This window comes from Nylanderia fulva, unplaced genomic scaffold (genome assembly GCF_048542155.1).
Source record: "Nylanderia fulva isolate GAGA-0341 unplaced genomic scaffold, ASM4854215v1 Scaffold31, whole genome shotgun sequence".
Classification (NCBI taxonomy): domain Eukaryota; kingdom Metazoa; phylum Arthropoda; class Insecta; order Hymenoptera; family Formicidae; genus Nylanderia; species Nylanderia fulva.
Window position 1 is genome coordinate 1,440,274 of NW_028190379.1, and position 13,057 is coordinate 1,453,330.

The 13,057-nt window shown below is 35.3% G+C and overlaps 2 protein-coding genes across 2 annotated transcripts in view; one reads left to right on the top strand and one right to left on the bottom strand.

The window, feature by feature from the left end:
* The window catches only part of LOC114933926 (caspase-1-like), an 88,412-nt gene extending 79,237 nt beyond the window's left edge, over positions 1-9,175 (bottom strand). Inside the window, exons 1-2 of the mRNA XM_085484701.1 lie at positions 8,346-9,175; positions 69-180 (exon numbers count right to left, since the gene is read on the bottom strand). The gene's annotated coding sequence lies outside the window, so the exon portion shown is untranslated. The remainder of the gene's footprint in view (positions 1-68; positions 181-8,345) is intronic.
* Positions 1-13,057, top strand: part of LOC114933876 (alkaline phosphatase) — a 254,391-nt gene that overhangs the window by 198,854 nt on the left and 42,480 nt on the right. The window lies entirely within an intron of this gene.

Consider the following 13,057-nt stretch of genomic DNA (forward strand, 5'->3'; position numbering starts at 1 on the left):
GTGCATTTTCTCTCTCCAATATACGTATGCATATAAATAAGTTTGGGAAATTTGCTGAAGTTACTTACGCGAAGTAGCTACTCGCGTACACTTGTAGATTGCAACAATTTGATTAACACTTTCCGGTTAGATGATACGCGAGAGTATGCTATCATCTTTCAGGTGGACTGACAGGTAGCGCTGCAACAAATATACACTGGATATTTGTAAAGCTTCCCTCGGATCATTTCACGGAAAATGTATTACTTGATACTGAAAAAAATATCAGAATAAAAAAGAAAAACGTTTCAAACAAATTAAAATCACCGCATACGAGCCTATATTCGATTCGTGTGTGCTGCCAAATATTATATGAAAAGCTGGATTCGTTATTAAAAAAATTCGCGGAAAAAACACTATAAATATTATTTTTAATCTTTTTATATGCTATCTTTATATATCCTCTTGAATTAATTTGGAAAAAAGAGCAACGTTTATTTTATTTTATTTATTTTTCATAAATGACTATTTATGTAAAATAAAATATATTTTCAATTTTCTATCATTATTACATTACATTCTGAATAGTTTATTTTGATTAACAGATGTAAATTAAATTTTGCTCGTTATATTCGATGTTTTGTAGAAGAAGAATTCGTACTTATTTACAAGGAAATAATTATACGTTTATAAACTGCAAACGTAGTGTACAAAAAAATATATAAATGTAAAAAAAGTTTACTTTAATTACTAAAATATATGTATGTGTGTAACATTTTCCATTTTAAAAATCTTGAAAGAATTGTGCGACAAAGTTAATACGCGAAAACGTGAAACGACAAATAAGGTAAATTTACATAACTAGCTTTTTATCGTAAACAATTTTCTTTAATGGACATAAAAAACTCGTCAGCCGTGCTAAATTAAAACTGTGAGCCGCTGAGAGAGGAAATTACTATGTTGAAAAATTGCCGTACGTGTATTTTACTGGAATTAATTCTGTTGACTATATAAGTAGTAAAAATTTGCTCATATACCCCAACTTTAGTAGTAGTTATGCACTTGACGAAATCGATATTCTTCTGAAGTAAGAATTTCTTTCTTTTATTTTAATTACATTTTTTCGAAAATTTTTCATTTATTAATTTATTGCGCTCTCTTTGTTTTCTTCTCTCGCCAAGATTAACGAAAGACAAAAAAAAAAATAAATATTCGTATTATGAAAAATGCATATTTTCGAGTCTAGAGATGAAACGTCAGTCGATTTTTAAGAGTTCTGTTTCTCTAAAGCCGTGTCACTAAATGTTATAATTTAAAATCATACAGTTTTATTAGGTATATGAAATATAAATTGTGTACGGCAATATATTATATTATAGATAAAATATTCTTATGAACACGCAAGTACAAAAGAAAAGCATAACATATATATATATATATATATATATATATATATATATATAATATAAATGTTAATAATTATATAAAATAATAATGAAAATGATGTACGTTAAAGTTATAAATTTGGAACAAGTTTGACATTATTATGCGAATATTTTAAAAATATATGACAGAGTTCGTATATATTATGTGCGCAAGTATAATAAAGTTTCGCGAGAACCATGATTTAGTTTCCATATCGTTTTTGCTCGCTTCCGAAATTGGCGCTTCAAGTTTCTAAGGAATCCAATATATTGCCGCAAATACATTTCGGGATTAGCATCCCGCGATCCGAACACGCGCTCGCGGCATGCGTTAAAATACCGTACGTCGTGCGGTAAATGCGGGGCAAATTGCTTTAGAGAGACCGACGTATATCAGACTTCCGGAAAGGAAACTTCATCAGAGAAGGACTGCGTCCTCATTCCACGCACAGTCTCGTTTCCCCCGTTGCTTGTAATCGGCATTGAGATCTCGACGTCGCGACCAAAGTTTCGAAACAACTGTTGCTCTACCCAACTATCAACCTTCATTGCACGTTAATACATTTCGATGCGACTTATCGCACTTAACCCGGATCGTTGATAACGCCGCGACTAAGGACTTTTAATCTGATGCATGGACCCGCCAAAGTTTTTACCTCTCTCTCAATTTTCCTTTTCAATTTCAATCGTGTTGAAATTACACTTTATATAATAATAATTTATTTAATAATTTTATAATAATATTAATATTAATTAATAATATAATAATATAATAAAAATAATAATTAATAATATAATAATATAATAATTAATTATAATTAATAATATAATAATAATTTATTTGTCATATTTCTTTAGAAGAAAATATCTTTTTTTTTTAAGAGAGAAAGGGAGGAAATTAAATAAAAATAAACGGTCAGGGTGTCTAGCCGTTCTTGAAAATCCTTGAAGTTCTTGAAATGTTCTGAAATTTTGTTTCTCCTTTAAAAATTCTGAAAATAGATTTGAATTTTTCGTATAGGTCTTTTTGATTTTTCTTTCGTTGCTCTTCTAAATAATCAGTTAAAAGTGTCAGCTGAGACTATTCGAGTAAAAAATATTTAATCTCTTACTTCGCATAAATAATACAATATATTTTGTATTTACAAAATCCAAAAATGTGTTGCGCATTTTTTTCTTAGAATTTACCCTGAAAATCATGGTAATTGTGGGATGGAATTTTATGAGTTTCTCTGATTAAATATTTACCGCGATAAAAAAATATTAATATTATATTGCGATAAATATTAATCAGAGAAACTCTTATAAAATTCTTCCAATATCATATTGTTCTACGATTGCCATGATTTTCAGGGTAAATTTTAAGAAACAATTTTCTCTCTAGATTTTAAAAGTTCAAATATAATATATAATATAAAAAAATATTATTATCGAATATTGGTAATGCATATATTAATTTTCATTAACGTGCAATTTATCTCGACTTGATAAAATTTTTTTTTCGGTTCCTTGTACATATCTTTATCATAAACTATTAGAAAATCGTACAAATTTCCTTGAAATGTCCTTAAATTTAATTTTGACATTTGACTAGACATCCTGACGATATTTCAATATTAAAAGCATCGCGTCCATGCTTTTCAGCTCGGCATTGATTATTCGAGAAGAAACAGCAAATCTGGGCCGGAAGTCATATTTTCTCGTCAGTCCGCAAAGATAAATGTATAACGTCCGAACTTCCTGTTAAGCTCTTATCCGAGATAAACCTCAAGCCGGCCTCGTTTGCACGTCGGGCCGCTGTCGGCTGAGTTTCAGTAGCCGATGGATGTGTTTACACGTCACGTTCTCTGATGTATAGTTACGCGGTCAGGTTTTGGGTAGGATGAGCATGTCAAGAGAAAGAGAGAAAGAGGGGGAGAGAGTGAGGAGAGCTAAATGGGTCATCTGAATATTAATTCCGAACATTGCATACCACTGTGATATGTCTTACTACATGCGCTGTTTCCAAAGGGTGTGGCTCAAATTATTAGAAATTTTGACAAACCGACAACGTCGATGTTTATTAATATAAAAGAAAAAATTTGTGATAAATTATAATAAGTACACACATAAAACATACTACTTAAAAAAATAAATTATTCGACATATTTTGTGATATTTAATATTAGTGCATTTTTTTCTTTTTTAATTAACACAGCATTTCAGATTTATCATTCGAATATATTTATTTGCGAAATAATTGAAATTTTATTACATTGTTGAAATAATTTGACTGTTAATAATTTTTGCTGCGTCGCTGAAATAATTTGATCTGCTTCTAATTAGAGAGGAAAATCCCGGCGATGTAGGGGATGCTTTCTATACTTATTGCAGCATCGGGACGCACAGAATATTTTTCTCGCTTCTGCGTTGCGTGATACACAATATATGGTATGTGTGTGCATACCCCCGTGTGTTCTCGCATAGAATTTATCGCGGAAAAACAAAACCCGCTTACGATGCTTAGTCGACGCGTTATTCCACCACGTAATCTCTTTCATCCCCGAGGCTTTGCGTCATTGAACAAGCAAGAACATGTATTATTACTGGGCGATAAAGTATCTTTATTGCCTCTTAAAACCATACTTTCACGGTCCAAACGGTTCAAACGGACCGTCCGTAAATTTCTCGTGGAAAGGTTAGCGCACTTACTGCAAGTCCAGATGTCAATTCTATTTATTGCTGGTATACAAAAATGTCATCCGGCCCATCTGACGCTCTGTATCATTTTGTTAAGCAGGACAGTTTTGCGTTTTATAACGAGTTAACACACGTTTCTTCTCTTTCTAAAGATAATATATTTTGTATTATACTGTAATATATTTATATTATTTTTAATATATAATATAATATATTTATATTATTATGTATTATTTATAATAAAAAAATATTATTTATAATATATAATATGTATTTATATTATTCATAATATATATTTATATTATTTATAATATATAATATATATATATATATATATATATATATTATTTATAATATATAACATATTTATATTATTCATAATATATAATATATATATATATATATATTTATATTATTTATAATTATATTTATAGTGGTTTGTCTATTGCATATTTTAATCCTAAGAGGGGGTAATTTCAATTTTCGTTTGCAATTTATTACTTCTATGAATAAAAGATCTCTTAATGTGTGGCGTGCAAATAATGAAAGCTATTTACGTGAAATTAAATTGGGACGGGAAAGCTGCAAAAAGTAATTTTATGATTTTTCTTAATAATAGTAATGGCACTGTAATAGATTGTCATCTATTTGACGAATTAATGGTTGACCCAAGTTGCTCGTAAAAAGTGCGATAATATACGGTGCTGTGGTTAATATCCTATCACATTGTCCCTAATCCGACGAGAAAATCCACTTCCGGTAGCGCATTCAGCAAGCGGTAATGTAACGCTATATATAACATTAAAAATAGAAGGCTATGACTCCAGAATGATGATTAGATAAAGAATAGCTTTGCATCTATTCGCTTTTTCACGATTTTTCGTAGTTTAATCGAGAATATATTATTTAAAAAAAAAAAACAAATATATATAATAAAAAAATTTCGAGAAAGTGACATTTGGTATAATATATCCCACTAAAAAAGACATCACAGATGTAAAAAAAAAGCGCTAAGTTATATCTTTCGTCAGCAAAAATAGTTCTTTATAATAATAAAAAATATAATCTTCTCAAAAATTATGTTTATAGCCAAAATAATTCTTTGCAAAAATTAATCATTATCAAAAATATTTTCTCAAAAATTATATTTATAAATTATATTTTATTTTTGTTAATAATACTAGAAAAAAATTAAAATATTAGCATCAAAAAGTAGTGAAATCAAAAAATTGCGCTAAATAATTATATTGATAATACGAGAAAAAAGGTTAAAATATTAGCATCAAAAAGTAGTCAAATCAAAAAGTTGCACTAAGTAAGTGACAACATAATATATAATATTTAGATAAATTTCTTATAATGATACAAATGTATAATTATTGCTTTATTTTAAAACGTTTATAATATATACAATAACAAAATAAATTCAGTAAAATATATATATATATTTATTCATCTTTATATTTAAATAACATGAATAATTATGTAATTAATTTAAACTGGAATGTATATACATTGTAAAGTTATTATATATTTTTATAAAATATTTAGATAAATAGATATATATAAAAAATAAATTATTTATCTCTAAATAATTATTTAATTCAAATATATTTAAACGTATATTCAAAAAAGGTAATATAAGGCACAAAGAATTAAATTTAGGAAATTAAAAAAATTTAAAGTTAAATAAAAATTTTTAATTTAAATTAAAAAATAAAAGTAAAAATAAAAGTAAAAAAAATGTAATGTACAAAAAATACTTAGCGCTGTTTTTGTATTATAGCCCTTTGACTACGAAACGTCCTTAAAAATGATGATTAGTAACGAAATGTGTATATACAGAATATATCACACACAGAAGTCGCATCCTATCTTTGGAGAGTGAAATGATGAAGTCAAAATAAGTCGAAATTAAAGAATCATGAAATTATATTTGAATCTTTTTTATAAAAAAATTCATAATGAAAATAATGCGCTTTAAACATCTATCTCGAAACTTTGATTGCGATCAGGAAAACATTGCAAATGCTTTAAAACATGTATTAGAATAAAGAAATTTTTATTCATTTATATTTTGATTGATCAATTAAACACTTTGAAATGCTCCATATACATTAATTAATATATGTATACATCAGGGTTGGGAAAGTTACTTTGTAAAAGTAACTAGTTACAGTTACAGTTATTTCATTGAAAAAATAACTAGTTACAGTTACAAGTTACCGATTTTAAAAAATAACTCGTTACAGTTACAGTTACTCTAAAAGTAACGAGTCGTTACTTTTCAGTTACTTTTTAAAAATAATTATACATTGTTTTAAATATAAGGAGCTTACATTTTATGCACAATTACAGTCAAGTATTTAAAAAAATTCTTGAATGTAATATTGATCGATTTGCTTGCGACTTTGCAATTAACATCAATGTATGAATGATCTTTATATACAACAGTAAAAATAGTTATAGTAAGTTACTAAATGGTAATCGCAAAGTCGCAAGCAAATCGATCAATTATTATCTTTAAGAGTTTTTTTAAATATTTGACTGTGATTGGTCGATCTTAATTATGTGTTATATTATTTTATGTACACAAAATGAAAATTTTAGGTAAAAGATTAAATCATATGAAGATCCATATGCTACTGTTATCAAAATTTAATTTAATAATATAACGGCTACCATACTTAAACAATACTTTTAGCGCATGTTTCCAAAAAAAGTAACTAATAAAGTAACTATTAAAATAGTTACTAGTTACTAAAAAAATGTAACTAAGTTACAGTTACAGTTACAGATGGAAAAAAGTAACGAAGTTAAGTTATAGTTACCGAAAAAAAGTAACTGTAACTGTAACTTCGTTACAAGTAACTCGTTACTTCCCAACCCTGGTATACATATATTAATAACATATATATGTATATGTATACGTCTTTAGCATATATTAATGTATAGTAAATTCATTTTTATAATTTTCACTTAGCCCATTCACATTGCCCAATCGTTGAATCTGTTTAATATGACAATTATTGCATGTTACATTATATACATTGTAACCGTTAAATTTTTTATTGTCCGTCGGATCGAAAAGGATCCGGGAAATAGGGCCGATGTAAGTGGCCGACGGCACACCTTCGGCGCGGAAAGCGGGAAATTCGCGTAAACACAAAAATATGTTTGTTTGGGCGCCAGGCGCGGGATCCGCGCCACTCTGAAATTTTTCAACTCGACAAATGACTTTTATAATTAGTAGATCATCCCGAAAATTTCCGCGACGGCGACAATCGACTCGCTCAGGTCGTCAGGGGGTAGAGGGGGGAGTTCGGACGGGAGAGAGAACGGAATTCGAGAGAGGCTATTTGAAATCGCTCAAATATAACCAACATTAAATATATTTAGACAATGATGAACAAAGATAGACAAAAAAAATAATAGTAGAAACTTGAGTACGATGATAGGTTCCGAAAGAAACTTACGATTCGTTCGATATATTACAGAGAGATCTCCGCTTGAATAACGCCGCAATACAGATAAACGAGGCCGAAATTTTATTCGAAAAAATACAATACGGCGCATGCACGGCCGAGACGCGGCGCGTTGTTATTGTTCCGCGCCTTTGAGACGACCCGACGCGGTGATATCGGACGACACGCGGGACCCGGAAATACATTCGCACGCCTACGTGTCGAATAATTATTAACGCACGAGACTTACTAAGGTCCGTGCGGCGTAATTAATTCCGATGGTTTTAGGCAATACAAAATTCCCGTAAACTCGAGTAGGTCCCGCGCGACGTTCTTCGAGATCGTTCCGCCGGTCGTCCCTCGCAATATTTCACAAATAATCCGAAGACGGCACGGATAAGAATATGCGCGAGAGAGAATACGCTATTTCGGATGCGTGACTCTAAATAGTTTTCTATTCTCCGATCTAGAAACTCTACCAGACGAGAACGATACAGTACGTACAAGACGATACGTTAATTTCTACACTAGCGTGACAAAATTCGCGGCGACTGTCGGCATATCCGCGGGCGAGAGAGAGCCTCTTTTAATATACGCGCGGGAGAGAGCACGCGGTCGGCCGGGCGCCGGGATAAATTCTACGCGGAACGAGACTCTAAATTAAACTCTCAAAATCACGAAATTACCGGTGACTCTAATAACCGGCCGCGGCCGTGACACGCTTCTCTCCCGAATACGGTACTCACAAAAAGAAAGAAGTTAGCGGCTTTACAATATGAGATAGGGCCGTTCGTCTCACCGGTATCGCCGGGTCCTCGAGTGCTTCGGCATCCGCGCAGGAACCTCTCCTCTCTCGCACGTCTCGCCGAACAGTGACGAGCAAGAGGCCTGCCGGGATCACGCCGATACTAAATTTGGCATTTTCCACCCGTGGCGCTCCTTATCCTGGCAGGGCCGCCGGGTACCCCGCGGGGCCCTGCGAATTTTCTTGATGTAAATTTTCCCTCGCCGTTCCCCTATGTTTCCGCTTTGGGTTCCGGTATTCCTCTTTATGGGCCGTCGGGAAGACTCCTACGAGGGCACCTCTTTGCGATTCCTCCCAAAAATCCGCCAGATCGATTGTTTGATCGATGGTGAGATTTTGGTGTATCCGGATCTGCGGGGCTCGAGGCAGGATGTCTCCCGCGCCTTTCGTTCCCGGGGCTCTCTCGCCTCTCGCGAGAGAGTGGCCATCCCCGTCTCGGGCCGGAATCTCTGCGGAAGAAGGAACATTTTACGGCGGTACCCAGGTTCTTAACGGGATGGGCAAGCCAGAATTTTGGTGCGAAAATAATATTTACCGGGCGTGATCCGGACTTGGTGGCTCTTGCTCGGTCCTCAATCGTCCTCTTCGGCCTCTCCGTCCTCTCACTCTTTCTCTCTATTGGTTTCCTCGGTTGAGACACGTACCCTATGCAAAATTGCTCGCCGAAAACGCCAAAAATCGCTCAAACAAAAATCATACAAAAAGTAATTCGCGAAACGGATGCGCGAAGCGCATCCTCCGACGCGGTAGAAAACGCAAAATGATTGTTCGGGTGCTCTCTCTCTCTCTCAAAGATTGGCGAGAGAGCAAAGGTTCCCGAAGTTCCCGCCTTCCCGGCCGGGCCTTCGGCCCTTGTGACGGACAGTACAAAATGTCACGTCACAACTTATATTTCATACATGTATATCGATATGTTCAGCTAGCCACATGTCATTCGAATATCGAGCCACGTAATATGTTTATAGATTTCTATTGAAGCGTATTGCAGTAAAAAAATTAGTCTATACTTTGATTTATATTTTATTTTATTTACTAATGTGTTAAAATAACAATACAAAAACAGCGCTAAGTATTTTTTGTACCTTACATTTTTTTTACTTTTATTTTTACTTTTATTTTTTAATTTAAATTAAAAATTTTTATTTAACTTTAAATTTTCTTAATTTCCTAAATTTAATTCTTTGTGCCTTATATTACCTTTTTTGAATATACGTTTAAATATATTTGAATTAAATAATTATTTAGAGATAAATAATTTATTTTTTATATATATCTATTTATCTAAATATTTTATAAAAATATATAATAACTTTACAATGTATATACATTCCAGTTTAAATTAATTACATAATTATTCATGTTATTTAAATATAAAGATGAATAAATATATATATATATATATATTTTACTGAATTTATTTTGTTATTGTATATATTATAAACGTTTTAAAATAAAGCAATAATTATACATTTGTATCATTATAAGAAATTTATCTAAATATTATATATTATGTTGTCACTTACTTAGTGCAACTTTTTGATTTGACTACTTTTTGATGCTAATATTTTAACTTTTTTTCTCGTATTATCAATATAATTATTTAGCGCAATTTTTTGATTTCACTACTTTTTGATGCTAATATTTTAATTTTTTTCTAGTATTATTAACAAAAATAAAATATAATTTATAAATATAATTTTTGAGAAAATATTTTTGATAATGATTAATTTTTGCAAAGAATTATTTTGGCTATAAACATAATTTTTGAGAAGATTATATTTTTTATTATTATAAAGAACTATTTTTGCTGACGAAAGATATAACTTAGCGCTTTTTTTTTACATCTGTGATGTCTTTTTTTGTGGGATTTCACATATTTTTGCAAAGATCATTAAACAAAATGCATTAAATAAATGTATATTTTTTTATATTTATAATGAGAGAAGACGAGAGAGAGCAAGAGGACCCAAGAGAGAGAGCGGGAGAGAGCAAGAGGGAGCAAGAGGGAGCAAGAGAGAGCGAGAGAAAGCGGGAGAGAGCAAGAGAGAGCGAGAGAGAGCGAGAGAGAGCGATAGAGAGCGATACAAAGCGGGAGAGAGCGAGAGAGAGCGATAGAGAGCGATAGAAAGCGGGAGAGAGCGAGAGAGAGCGGAAAAAAACGAGAGAGAACGAAAGAGAACGAGAAAGAGCGGGAGAGAACAAAAGAAGGCGAGAAACAGCGAGAGAAAGCGAGAAAGAGCGAGAAAAACCGAGAAAGAGCGAGAGAAGACAAGAGAGAGCAAGAGAACGCGAGAGAGAGCGGGAGAGAGCGAGAAAACGCGAGAGAGAGCGGGAGAGAGCGAGAGAACGCGAGAGAGAGCGGGAGAGAACGAGAGAACGCGAGAGAGAGCGGGAGAAAGCGAGAGAACGCGAGCGAAAGCGGGAGAGAGCGAAAGAACGCGAGAGAGAGCGAAAGAAAGCGAGAGTGAGCGAGAGTAAGCGAAAAAAACCGAGAAAGAGCGAGAGAAGACGAGAGAGAGCGAGAGAGAGCGGGAGAAAGCGAGAGAAGGCGATAGAGAGCGAGAAAAAGCGATAGAGAGCGGGAGAAAGCGAGAGAGAGCGAAAGAGAGCGAGAGAGAGCGAGAGAGAACGAGAGAGAGCGGGAGAGGACGAGAGAAGGCGAGAAACAGCGAGAGAAAGCGAGAGAGAGCGGGAGAATGCGAGAGTGCGGGAGAGAGCGGGAAAGAGCAAGAGAGAGCGAGAGAGAGCGAGAGAGGGCGAGAGAGGGCGAGAGAAAGCGAGAGAACGGGAGAGAACGAGAGAAGGCGAGAAACAGCGTGAGAAAGCGAGAGAGAGCGAAAAAAACCGAGAGAGAGCGAGAGAAGACGAGAGAGAGCGAGAGAACGCGAGAGAGAGAGCGGCAGAGAGCAAGAGGGAGCGAGAGAGAGCGAGAGAGAGCGATACAAAGCGGGAGAGAGCGAGAGAAAGCGAAAGAAAACGAGAGAAAGCGGGAGAGAACGAGAGAGAGCGAGAAACAGCGAGAGAAAGCGAAAAAAAACCGAGAGAGAGTGAGAGAAGACGAGAGGGAGCGAGAGAGAGCGAGAGAGGCCGAGAGAACGCGAGAGAGAGCGGCAGAGAGCAAGAGGGAGCGAGAGACAGCGAGAGAGGGCAAGAGAGAGAGCGAGAGAGAGCGATACAAAGCGGGAGAGAGCGAGAGAGAGCGAAAGAAAGCGAGAGAGAGAGCGGGAGAGAACGAGAGAGAGCGAGAAACAGCGAGAGAAAGCGAAAAAAACCGAGAGAGAGTGAGAGAAGACGAGAGGGAGCGAGAGAGGCCGAGAGAGCGCGAGAGAGAGCGATAGAGAGCGGGAGAGAGCGAGAGAGAGCGAAAGAAAGCGAGAGAGAGCGGGAGAGAACGAGAGAAGACGAGAAACAGCGTGAGAAAGCGAGAGAGAGCGAAAAAAACCGAGAGAGAGCGAGAGAAGACGAGAGAGAACGAGAGAACGCGAGAGAGAGCGGCAGAGAGCAAGAGGGAGCGAGAGACAGCGAGAGAGGGCGAGAGAGAGCGAGAGAGAGCGATACAAAGCGGGAGAGAGCGAGAGAGAGCGAAAGAAAGCGAGAGAGAGCGGGAGAGAACGAGAGAGAGCGAGAAACAGCGAGAGAAAGCGAAAAAAACCAAGAGAGAGTGAGAGAAGACGAGAGGGAGCGAGAGAGAGCGAGAGAGGCCGAGAGAGCGCGAGAGAGAGAGCGGGAGAGAGCGAGAGAGACCGGAAGAAAGCGAGAGAGCGAGAGAGAACGAGAGAAGGCGAGAAACAGCGAGAGAAAGCGAGAAAGAGCGAAAAAAACCGAGAGAGAGCGAGAGACGAGAGAGAGCGAGAGAACGCGAGAGAGAGTGGGAGAGAGCGAGAGAACGCGAGAGAGAGCGGCAGAGAGCGAGAGAACGCGAGAGAGCGGTAGAGAGCAAGAGAGAGCGAGAGACAGCGAGAGAAAGCGAGAGAGGGCGAGAGAGAGCGAAAAAAGACGTGGGAAAGCAAGAGAGAAAGGGAGAAAAAGGGGGGAGAGAGAGGGGAGAGAGAGGGGGGAGAGAGAGAGAGTGAGAGAGAGCGAGAATTTATTTTTCGTTTGGTTGCTTAAAAGGTTAAGCAGCTGAGGAAAATGTCACTATACTAGGATGGGTGACCGCGGATAAGGTAAAGCAGCTTCGGACAGAATCACTTTGTCGGGATGGGTGACCGCGGACAAGTACGACGCCGTAGTCTTAAAAAAAAGTGACACCTTTTCGACCAAAAAATAACTTGAAAAATTCATATCTCCGCAACCAATAGAGCTATCAAGTTCGTTAAGGTCTCATTTTACTCGGAAAAAATCGCGCTTTCGATTGATATGGTCATCTTTTGAAAAATATGTTTCCGTTCATGAAATATTTCAAATTTTTGTTTTCAAGGTTACGAAAATCGTGTTACGTCCGGTAAAGGATACACAGTAGCGTCCTACGGATAATTTTCGCTATTGTTTCGATATTTTCGCTATCTTTTCGATATCTTTCGATATTTTTTTTTGTTTTTTTGTAGATTGTATTTTAATTTGACGAATGAAAGATATAACTTAGCGAGACGCTACCGCGTCTCCTGATTGTGTAAAATATAAATTATTTCAGTTTTTATTTTATTGTTTCACATTTATACACATATACATGTATATCGGATATATTGATATGTAGACAATACATA